Source organism: Mustela nivalis, assembly GCF_964662115.1.
Source record: "Mustela nivalis genome assembly, chromosome: 4".
NCBI lineage: Eukaryota > Metazoa > Chordata > Mammalia > Carnivora > Mustelidae > Mustela > Mustela nivalis.
The window spans coordinates 120,674,295-120,686,810 of record NC_139023.1 but is presented as its reverse complement, the minus strand read 5'-3'; the positions used below and the strand labels follow the sequence as shown (position 1 = coordinate 120,686,810).

Here is a 12,516-nt window from a genome sequence, read left to right as displayed (position 1 = left end):
GCTTGTAACTTCACCGAAATGGATAATGACATTACCACCTAAGATTCTGTTTTCCTAAGGCCTAACAGTGTCTGTTATTGGGTCAGCATAACAAACAAAAAGGGCACACCCACAAGTCTCATGCATGCCTGGGTCCCACAGCACCTGACCACCATGGTGCTCTTCCTTGGAACAGCACAATGATACACTGTACTCAAAATAACTAAACGCATTACTATTGTCCCAAGTCATACACTAATATACCATACTACATAGAAGCTGGTGACAATTTTTTTTTTAATTTGTGGGAGAAAACTTAGACCTAAGTCACTAACAATTGTCCTTGACATAAGAAAACCAACGTATATATTTAATAGTAAGACCACTCTATTAGAGACATAAAATGAAGGCCCTACTCACACATAACCATTAAAATGGCAACAACAAAAACTCAAACCCAAAGCAACACATTCAGCACATAGCAAAATTACCATTTTGTTGGTCAAAATAAAAACAGTACCTACATTAAGCAGACTAAGATATACCAAGTATTTCACATACTAAAAAACTAATGGGCCTATCAAAATAGACTGCAACACTATTAAAGATCAATAATCCAGTATTTATGATTATACATAAGACAGCCTACTGCACACGATGATTTTTAGTTAAACAGAAATGGAAGAAAACTCCCATCACCAACATATGTTACTTTAAATGCTTTGCCTCGGGATGCCTGGGTATCTCAGTCAGTCAAGCACCTGCCTTTGGTTCAGGTCATAATCCCAGTGTCCTGGGATCAAGTCCTACATCAGGCTTCTTGCTAAGTGGGAGCCTGCTTCTCCCTCTGCCTGCAGCTCACCCTGGTTATGCTCCTGCATGTGCTCTCTCTCTTTCTCTCGCTCTGCGTGCTCTCTGGCAAATAAATAAATAAAATAAAATTAAGAAATTAAATCCTTTGCCTCATCTTACAGCAAATACAATAATTAGGGTCTCCCAATGTCTTTCCCTGTAGGCCCAAAGACATGCAGGCATGGGGTGCCTGGGTGGCTGAGTTAGTTAAATGTCTGCTTTCAGCTCAGGTCATGATCCCAGAGGCCCAGGATAGAGCCCCACGTCTGGCTACCTGCTCCCAGGAAATCCACCTCTCCCTCTACCCCTCCTTCTGCTCCTTCTCTCTCTCTTGCTCTCTCTCTCAAACAAAGAAATAAAATATTAAAAAAACAAAACCCAAACAAAGACATGGAGGTATTATGGCATAGTCAGAAGGGATGGCAGAAGCCGGAGGTGTAAGAACTGAGAGACTCAAGAGTTACTGGTAAGGTTTCCAGGCTTGAGAGGATACCTAGATGTTGTGGAGCTGAAGAATCCCTGCTGGAGCAGCCACCTCTACAGACTCAGTGCTGAGCACAAAAAGCCCACGGGCCTGCACCATCATAGTGAGGTAAATAAACCAACTCTAATTGTTTGTTCAACCAAATGAAACATGCTAAGAAATACTGTGGATTTTATTTCTGGTACTAGACGTTTCACACTCTGCTCCTGCTTGAGTTGTTTATAGAAAGGATATTCTAGACCTATCAGTGTCTTCTTTATTAAAGATTCAAGGGCTCAGTAATAAAATAACCTCAAAAAAATTCCCACCAGGGGTACTTGGGTGGCTCAGTTGGTTAAGCAACTGCCTTCGGCCCAGGTCATGTTCCTGGAGTCCCAGGATGGAGTCCAGCATCCGGCTCCCTGATCAGCAGGGAGTCTGCTTCTCCCTCTGACCCTCCCCATTCTGATGCCCTCTCTCTCTCAAATAAATAAATAAAATCCTAAAAAAAAAAAAAAAAAATTCCCACCAAAGAAAGGAAAACTGAAGTACAAATAAGCCACAAATTGTGCAATAACCCCTATCTATTTAGCCTAGAAATCGTCTACGTTTGTTACATTTACATTCATTTATAATGAATGAATGAAAGAATTTCCAAAGTATTGGCATTTCTTGAGCTTGTGATTACAGAAAGGATAAGGCAGCAGGAAAAGATGTTCAGAGATTTGGGGGAAGCTTGCCTGTGGGTTTCAGGGAAATGGAATTAAAGAGCAAGCAGAGGCTGGCACATAGATGTCCACGTGATCATTCACCAAGTATTTACTGAACACTTATTATGCACGGCTCACTGCTTGGGCACTAAATGCACAGTGATCAGCAAAACAGAATCCACATTCACATGAGGTAGCAGTCACTACGCAGTACTGTTGAGTATCTCTTACTCAGTTTGCAATAATTACTCCATTTTCAGCAATTCTAAAATTTGACAGACATTAATTCAATGAAATACAAATTTGGAGGTTTTAAAAAAAAATCTAGGACCACAGCCTAGGAGAGAAGACAAACAATGCAGCTATTAAGTACGGGTATGACAGTGCTAAGGAACACAGGGGAGGGGCAATTCAGCACCATTCCCAGAAGAAGTAAAGTCTTAAGGTAGGAGAGGTGGCGTACTTCAGAAACCTCAAGTTGGAGACAGGAATGCACCTCAGTCCATGGAGAGGACCCACTTTAGGCTCAAATTCCCTGAGCTCAGAAGTCAAAGTCCTCTCACTGGCCTCCTGGGTCTGCAAGGCACCGCCACAGGCCTGACCCCACCTCTGACCTGTCTCCAGCCAACCCCTTCCTGTTCTCTAAACATCAGCACCTGCTCTGCTGGCAAATCTAAAACTCTCACTCCAGAGAAAATTTCAAGTCTCTGCTCAGATGTCACGGAAACAGAGGCCTTCTCATACAGCCCTCTATGAACGGCACCAGCACCCACACCAGCAATCTACTGTTCCCTACCTCCTGACCCAGCCTTAAGTTGCTCAAGGCACTTATTACCAACTGATAATAGTATACACTTGTCATCTGTCCCCCTCTAGAATTTAATCTCCTTCATAAAACTCTCTCACCTAGCACTCTGTAGAGCAAAGAGCAGACACTCAAATCTTTTTTTTTTAAGATTTTTATTTATTTATTTATTTTTGATTTCTTTATTTAAAAGAAAGAGAGAGCACCAGAGGGGAGGAGCAGATGGAGAAGCAGACTCCCTGCTGAGCCCCTAGGACCCTGGGATCACGACCCGAGCCAAAGGCAGACGCTTAACTGAATGAGCCACCCAGGCGCCCCAAAATCTTTTTTTAAATGAATGGCTGTCAGAGATGAGACCAGAAAAGCTAGAGCCAGGTCACAAAGAGCTTTGTACAGACTAGAACCCCATGCTTTACTGGCTCTTTGATAACTTAGGACCTATTAAAAGATTTTAAAGAGGAAAAAAATGCATATTGAAAAGATCACAACTGTGTATTTTTCAAAATTAGAAAAGAAAAGGGTATTTGTTCCGGAAAGGGTGTGAGAGAAATTGGTGAACAGAGGGGAGACTACAGCTAAGGAAAGCATGTACAGAAGAGCACTGTAATATTTCAACAGAGAAATACAGGCCAGAATAAAGAAAGGCCTCTGAGGAGGAAAAGGTAGAGGAGAAATACTTAGGAGATAAAAGCAACTTGACAGGAAGTGGAAACTGAGGAAGAAAAAGGAATGGAAGATGAGAGCCAGGTGTCTACCTAGCGACACACTAGATGCAAACGGTATTTCCTCAAACTAAGAAGACAGGAGGAGGGTGGAAAAGATTATGAGTTAAGGCTTGGGCAGGTTGAGGCTGATGTACCTATGGAACATCTCAGTCGCATATGTCTTAACTAGCAGTTAGATATATGAATCTAGAGCTAAGTAAGTAAGGTTTGGAATGGTAAAATAAACAAGTGATAGTTAAGAATGTATGCTCAAATATAAAAAAATGCACCACTTTTTAATTATTTTTAAATGATTAACCTACAAATGTGTTGTCACTCCAAATGGAAAAACTAAAAACCATTTTATCTTCCAGAATAAAATCAGCACTCTAGATGGCATTAATGCCTATACATTAGTATATAAAAAATAAAACTTGACAGACTTAACAGCAAAAAAGAACCTCAAATATACTTAAATCAAAAATATACAGTGTCATTCTTCGGGGCGCCTGGGTGGCTCAGTGGTTGGGCCGCTGCCTTTGGCTCGGGTCATGATCTCGGGGACCTGGGATCGAGCCCCGCATCGGGCTCTCTGCTCGGCGGGGAGCCTGCTTCCTCCTCTCTCTCTCTGCCTGCCTCTCTGCCTGCTTGTGATCTCTCTCTGTCAAATAAATAAATAAAATCTTTAAAAAAAAAATACAGGAAAATTAGCCTTCTAGTTTTCTAATTTTTCTAGAAGTAAGGCTACAATCATTTATTTATTAACACTTCTTACAAATTCCTGCATAAGTTCAAAGTCTACAAGACTGAATTATTTCAGTCTCTCTCTCTTAAGTCCAAGCAAAAGTTGAAGAAATGCTTCCTAACTTGAGGTTTTCTAAATTCTGAATTTTTTTTTTTTTTTTTTTAGGCCCTGGGTAAATTCTGAATTTTTATGAAAAAACAAAGCTTTACGTAGCTTTTTCTGAGGCACGTTTTAAAAATGTCAACAGCTGAGTTTTAGAATTCTCTAATGACTCCTCTCAAAAAAGCAATTCTAATAACATGAAAGGGTCCTGGGATCAAGCCCCACATCAGGCTCTCTGCTCAGCGGGAGTCTGCTTCCTTCTCTCTCTGCCTGCCTCTCTGCCTACTTGTGATCTGTCTGTCAAATAAATAAATATAATCTTTTTTTTAAAAAAGTAGAAAATGTTAAAGGACCACTACATGCATAATAATGGCTAAAAGCTTAATAACTGACAATAATAAGTACTGACAAGGATGCAGAACAACAGAAATTCTCTTAACACTGCTTGGAGGAACGCAAGATAGTAGTCATTTTGGAAAAGTTTGGCGATTCAATATAGAGTTACTGCAAATGACAAATACATACTTCTTCTAGGACCACGTAATCCCACTGCTAGGTACAAACTCAAGAAAACTGAAAACGTTTGTTCCTCACATTGTTTATAGCAGCTACATTCATAACTGACCCAAACTAGGCATGACTCAAGATACCTTAATATAGGCCACGATAATAGTATTGATGCTGCAATAACTAGTAAATACTACAAATCAGGGGTTTTTTTTCCTTTGGAGAGCACGTCATTACATTTGTCAGCATACCACTGATGCATGCTGATACCACTGACACATACATACCATTGATACACACACCACTGATGCAGGGACACCTGGGTGGCTCAGTGGGTTAAGCCTCTGCCTTCGGCTCAGGTCATAATCTTAGAGTCCTGAAACTGGGGCCAAAAACGAGCGCGCACGCGCACACACACATACACCCCCACACACCCCACCCCCCACCCCGCATCGGGCTCTCTGCTCAGCAGGGAGCCTGCTTCCCCCTCTCTCTTCCTGCTTCTCTAGCTACTTGAGATCTGTCAAATAAAATCTTAAAAAAAAAAAAATTACAAACCACTGATACATGCAACAACTTAATGAATAGCAAAATCATTATGCTAAGGGAAAGAAGACATAAAAGACTACATACTGTAGGATTTCATTTACATGATATTCTAGAAAAAAGTATAGGGGCATGAATTTGATTAATAGTTGCCAAGGGCTGGGGGCAGGGGGAGAGAACCTTTTGGTGTGAAGGAAATGTTTTGTATCTTCACTGTGGTGATTATCCAATTGTATACATTTGTGAAAACTTTTACTGCATGTAAATTATACTTCATTAAATCTGATGACAAAAATTAGAATAGCAGTCATTTATCTCTTAATGTCTTTATGGATTATAAATGCATCATACATACAAAAGGAGAACTGGAACTTAGCAGAAATGTCAGGAAGGCAGATTTTAACTTACATAAACAGGAAAAGATTTAAAATGTTGAAAAAAGAAGTGAACTTGTAATGACATAGGAATGAAAATCAGAGGCTGGATATCCGTCCAAGGATGCCACAGAAATGGCCCTACTTTGGGTGTGATTTCAGTTTAGTATTAAGAGATGTCAGCATCACTAAGATCTCTTCCTACTTGGGAGTCAGTGGCTCTAAAATTCCATGATATAGTATGTCATGATAATCTCAGATCCACTTTTAACAAAACATAAATTACTCATTTTAACATCAAGCGAATGTTATCATTGATTCAAAGCTTAGTGTAGCCTTCTTGCTAATGGTGCTGGCTCTGACCTTAGACAGCCTAGTTTGAAGAGTTGGCCTACCAGTGGCTGTGTGACTTTTGACAAGCATCTCTAAATATCTATTTTTTCACCTGTAAAATGGGGTTAACATTTTCCTAAGGGTTCATGAATTCATGAAAAAGGATTTCTATGTGCTAAACTCTCAATAATAAAAATTTCTTAGCCATAACGCCAAGTGAAGGATATAAATTATCAAATCTCTAAGAATTTTACCTTCCAAACCCAGGCGATTTATTAATTATATATCCACTAGTTCATAAACTTTTGTGGAGCCATCTTTTAAAAATGTGATGACTCCACGGACTCTTTATCCAGAAAAAACCCAAATATATGCTACATTCTGCATAGGATTTCTAACAATTCAAGGAACCTCTGAAGCACATGCATTAAATTAAGAAAACTTGATGTAGACTCTTAAAATTGTGAAGTTTAAGAATTTCCAAGTAGATAATCCAACTAATATTGAAATACTATGTTGTCATTTATTCTTTACCGGTTTATAGATATTGCAAGACCAGACATCATGTTTTCTAATTCATATCTCCTTTTTGCAGAAATTTTAAGTTAGAAATCTAACATTTTTTACATGAATCAATTTCAACTCAGAATGAGAAACTAATATAAATCTGTATTTCTAGCAGCTTGAGAATGAATAGCTCAAAGTGTAACATGTACTACTGTGCTCAAAAATCCTAGCAAGAGTTCTCAAGTCAGTCTAATGAAATATGTATTTCTAAATATAAAAAAACATACCAAGCCATTTCCTGTGCTTGGTGTCCCACCGTAAAGTTTTTTGTTGTTGTTTTTTTAAAGCAGGATTTATGTTTTGCTAGACCTGTGCACTAATACACACCTAGTTTGTTTTTTTTTAACCAACATATTTTTGGTTCTGTTTTAGATTATGTTTGTTATATTAGCCTAATGGTGGAAACTAATTGTTCTAAACCTGCTCTCAAACAATTCCAACCTGGAAACATACTGCCATCTCAGAGCAAAAGGTTTTGTATCTTTTTTTAATTGTTCGGTTTTCAGACTAAAATACCATTGGGCACTAATCAACTCATGCCCATTACTGAACAAAAAATTGTTTTTCCTATGCATTAGCATCACTTTTCCACAGGAAACAACCATTTTTTAAGGCGCTGGAAGTAGAGGCAAGGATTCACTCATATAGTAAACATCCTTTCAATCAGGTTTTATCAGGTTATTTCAACGAAAAGAGAACCTAATGCCGTGGATCTCAGAATTCAATGGTACAAACCAATGAAATGCGGCACCTGAGGATCAAGCACTGGCCAGGTGGGCCAAATGGCTCTGGGTAGAAAAGGTCACATCTGCTTTCTGAACCCTATGGTAACTGAATATTCGCGAGGCCACCACATCCCATGTACAAGAGAATAAAAGGGCAAACACACACGCCAGGAGCATCTTGGTTCCCTGCATAAACGAAGGGTTTCCAGCACAGGGCGTTGGGGGAGAGCAGGGCTCAGCAATCAGCAGGAGAGGCCCGCAGCCCGGGAGACAGCGCCCGAGGGATGGAGGCCTCGCTCGGCCGCGCACGGGCGCTGGGGGCTTCGGCAGCGCAGACCCCGCGGGGTCTGGAAAAGGGGCCCTCACCAGACCCCGATCCCTGGACCGCCAGGTTACACCTTCACTGCTCATAGGGGCAACGTCCAGCCCTCTCCTCTCCCCCCGCCCCCCCAAAATACCCCAACATCGCTCCCCACTGCCAGCCGCGCGTGACCCCAACCCCGACCCCACCGCGACGGCGCCCTCTCCAGGCCGCGGTGGAGGACACCAGGCAGCCGGCCAGCCCGGGTGGCAGCGGCGGCTCCGGGCAGCGCGGTCCCAGGGGAGGGCGGCAGCTGGGCCGCGGCCTGTCCGCAGGGCCAGCGGGCACAGGGCCGCGAGTGGGCAGCGCCTCCGCCCCGCACAAACAAAGCGGCCGCGGGGCGCGGGGAGGGGTAGGGGGTGCTGACAGGGGGGCACTCACCGGAGGGCGGGCGGGCGCGGGCGCGGGCGCGGGCGGGCCTGGCCCGGGAGCGGGGACCGCGGAGGGCCCGAGGGCGCGCCGGCGACGGGGAGGGGGAGGCGGGCGCGGCGTCCGCGGCGGGGCCCGAGAGCCCCGCGGCGGGGCCCGGAGCCGTGGGCCGGCCTCGATTCTGCGGCCGCGAGATGCGGGAACCGGTCCGCCGGGGCGGGCAGCGGCGCTAGGCGGCCGGGGCAGCGACGCCGCCGCCTTTCCCTTCTCCTGCCCGGGTCCCTGCTCCCCCGCGACCTCCTCCTCGCTGGGTCCCCGCCGCCGCCGCCGCCTCAGCCTCGGCGCTTCTCGAGCTTCTGCTCTCCATCAAGGCCGGGCCGACCCGCAGGGACCATCCCGGAAAGTGAGGGGTTGTTGCCGTTTCCCGCAGCTGTTGGTGGCCATCTTTAATCCTCCTCCTCCTCCTCCTCCTCCTGCTTTCTCCACCTCCCGCTGGCTGCCTGACTGACTGACTCTGGATCCTCCTCTTTCTCCTCCTGCTCCTCCTACTGAGCCGGCCGCAGAAATTGCAGCCGCTCTTCCTCTCTCGGCTCCTGCCTTTCCTTCCTCTTTCCTACTTCCTTCCTTCCCCCGGCTTCCCGCGTTCCCCCTCACTCTAACTGGCCGCCTTCACCCTCTAACGCAGGCGGCGGCCGCTGGGTTCTCTCAGCGGGAGTTCGGCCCCGTGGTCGCTCTTGCCCCTCTCCCCACTTCCCTTCCAGACGCACACACCCCGGCTTCCTTCCCCTCGCCCTGCACGCAGCTGCTCCCGTTTCCCTCTCCCAACTCACTGCCCCTCTCCGGTGGTGGTTCTCACCCTCCTCCGTTCCATTTTCTCAAAAGACTCGGCTGTGAACGGACAGCTGGGTTCTGCTCTCCTTAACCCTACACCCATTTGCGGGATGCCGTCAGGCAGCGATGGAAGAAAGGAAGACTGCGTTAATTTTACTCTAGCTGGAGTACAAAGGACTGCCCACGCTAGCTATTTTACTACGCAGCTTTGAAACTCCTGGATGGTGTCGTGTTTGGCTCCGGTCCATTATTGGACCGAATTGTTGAAGAGCCCAGTCTCAAATGTTGCCTTCCCTCAGTGACCTTGAGCCAGTTGCCCTAAAATTTTAGGGTTCTTTACCGCCCCTTCCCATGAAGGATATTTATACCTTGGCAGTCCTAACAAACACAGTTTAGACCAAATTAATACGCTTTGAGTGATCATCAGTTTGTCCCCTCTGTTGTCTGTTCCTGATCAAGCCAGTAGACAATCTGGGGCAAGCCTCAGTTCTGGCAGTGGAGGCAAACTGAGTCAGCAATTACGAGTGGAGACTCTGAAACAGGCTTCGAGTGGGGAAGTGGTAACATTGTTCTAATGACCAATTTGGTTTTCCTAACACTGCAATCTACAGAAGCATGTGAATTTCCTCCCCGGAATATGAAGCAAGGGGGACTTGCTGTTTGCTTCTTTTTAACTACTTTGCCTTTGGCAAGTTGAATCCACTTGTAAGGATCCACACAAGATTCAGCACTGCTGCCAAACACAAGGGATATTATATATGAGCATGTGGAGCTGGGGGCTCACAGTTTCGGCTCCTTAGGGATAATGGAGCCTTACACTTTCAGAATAAGAGGACCAGATGTGTTCAAAGGTTACACTCCTTCAGCAGGCCCAATAGGAGAAATGTTCTCAAATGTAGTTCTAGATGCTACTTCAAACTACTTCAAAACGAGTAATTCTTTAGTTTAAATCTAAAATGATGTTATCATAAAAACGTGTTTCAAAGCTCTCTGAAGGGGCGCCTGGGTGGCTCAGTGGGTTAAGCCGCTGCCTTCGGCTCAGGTCATGATCTCAGGGTCCTGGGATCGAGTCCCACATCGGGCTCTCTGCTCAGCAGGGAGTCTGCTTCCTTCTCTCTCTCTGCCTGCCTCTCAGTGTACTTGTAATTTCTCTCTGTCAAATAAATAAACAAAATCTTTAAAAAAAAAAAAAAAAGCTCTCTGAAGAGTATGTTCAATAAAAAATATTAGTATGCTTTGGGGGGGCGGGGTCAGGGAGGTAGGGTTCTATGTCTTTGATCCTCACAAAGTAACCTGTACCCAGTTAGGTTCTAGATTTCAGTTGCCGTCTTTCAAACCAGTAATTCTATTTGATATCGACAACCTGCATCAGCATCTCAGACTCTTTCAAACCCAAATAAAGTCAGACAGCTTTGCATCTCAATTCCAAATACATTTTAGAATAAATTATTAAAAACAAAGCACCTTTTTAAAAAAAGCACCTATATATATATATATTGTGTGTGTGTGTGTGTGTGTGTGTGTGTGTGTTCTTTTTGGTTGTTCGATGTTTAGATTTTGTGTTTCTATAGTCTATTACTAGGCAAAATTACCACAATATTCTGAAGTATTTCCTTATAAAACCGTATATTTGCAGAAATAAAGATGGGATAACATGAATATAGAGTAAGAAAATCAATTGATGTCTTTTAAACACTAAGACCAGCATACATTTTAAAAGGAGGGTTTTCAGTTAAATACAAGGTTTCAGGAATCTTATTGTAATTTTATTTACACTAAGGAAAGGGGAGTTCACATTTTCTAATACCTTAATTATTTTTTTTCTGTTGAGAGAAATCTAATAAAATTCATGGATAGATCAGTATGCAAATACAGCTGCTTCTTGTTAACGTCTTAAAAGTGAAAATCTCACAAAGGTTCTTCACTGATAGAAAAATGTAGCAAGCTTTTTTCTCTTTTTCTGAAGCCATATAAACACAAGCACTGTAATAATGGATAGTATCAAGAGAAATGACACCCTTCACATTTGCTTTTTTGCAGCTCCGTTTCAAATCTGTCATTGTTACAGCCCTTATGTTCTTTAGTCTTTGTTACTGGCTAAGTGTAGTATCTCTGTCATCTTAGGGTTCAGGTATGAAAAAAAAAAGATCAGGTTCTCCTATAACACAATTATTGTTTCATATGTATTCACTTTCAGATATACTCCAGGTCCTCCATAAAACAAAGAGTTGTGTTAAAGTGGGATAAACCCTTTGTGCAGAGGCCAGATGGAAAGGGATGGAAAGGGCATGTGCAGCAGACTCCTCTGGGGATAGAGGAACAAACACGAAGGGCTATTTCTAAGCAGAACCTGGTACCCAACTTATAATTCATGAATAAGGTGATGGTGAAGAATAGCAAGAGGTTATCTGTGACAATAAACAAACAAAACCATACTGGTTTTTAACATGAAGAGAATTCTATGAGCATGAATAAGCAAAAGTATAACTTTATTTATAAAGATTTTTATTTATTTGACAGAGATCACAAGTAGGCAGAGGCAGAGGAGGAAGCAGGCTCCCTGCCAAGCAGAGAGCCTGATGTGGGGCTCGATCCCAGAACCCTGGGATCATGACCTGAGCCGAGGGCAGAGGCTTTAACCCACTGAGCCACCCAGGCGCCCTGCAAAGTATAACTTTAAATGAAGGAAAATAAAGATAAAAGCTTCATGAAAAATACAAAAAAGTAAGAGGAAGAAAATAAAATGTAATAGGGCACTTTAGAAAGATTGTGAGGATAAATAATACGCAGTGACAACTTGCCTTTTACACAATTGTTTTCTTTACATTTGCTTTTATAAAACTAAATAAAAAGTAAATTAAACCTGGGCAGGTAGATAATTTCAGAGATAAACCTAAGTATATTATAGAATTTTAAGACATTTATTACCAGAATATGGAACACTAAATTATGCTGGAACACAAAACCTAAAAGGAATTGAAACTTTAATCGACATATTTTTAAATTACATAACTACCATATTTAAAATACACAACCATTTTCCCATGCTGTTAAGTACAGCCATAGTAATATCATATTATTTTTTTTTCTTGTTTGAAGGAGCCAGATGGAAAATAAATGGGCAAGCAAATGAAAGAATCTGGGGATCATGGAAATTGAATGACTATAAAAACCATATTCCAGACAAGAGTATAGTCTTAGAGTAAATGTTCAGTGTGAGTCTCATAATCTCTTTTCTTTTAGAAAAGACAATATTTCTGTTCCACATCTTCCTCTTTAAAGGGACTGTCTAAAATATCAAGTGAATAATGGCAAGCCATATTTATCTACACTGATTGAAATTTAGTATCATTCTTCGCTCCTCAATTTAGAGAACTCCTTATAATTAACTGATGAGCTGTCCTCGAGACAGTGCCATTTAGAGTCATTACTGCACTCTAATTGGGGAGAAATGCTTTTAGAAAGTTCCAATTAGAGATTTTTTCTGTTCTTGTAAATACATTTGAAGGAGATACTGAAGCATTTGTTTTGTGGGGCTTTTGT

At 42.7% G+C, this 12,516-nt stretch overlaps 1 protein-coding gene across 1 annotated transcript in view; it reads right to left on the bottom strand.

Moving 5' to 3' along the window:
- Nucleotides 1–8,307, bottom strand: part of WDFY3 (WD repeat and FYVE domain containing 3) — a 274,260-nt gene extending 265,953 nt beyond the window's left edge. Inside the window, exon 1 of the mRNA XM_082726684.1 lies at nucleotides 8,155–8,307. The gene's annotated coding sequence lies outside the window, so the exon portion shown is untranslated. The remainder of the gene's footprint in view (nucleotides 1–8,154) is intronic.
- Between the last annotated feature and the right edge of the window lie 4,209 nt (nucleotides 8,308–12,516).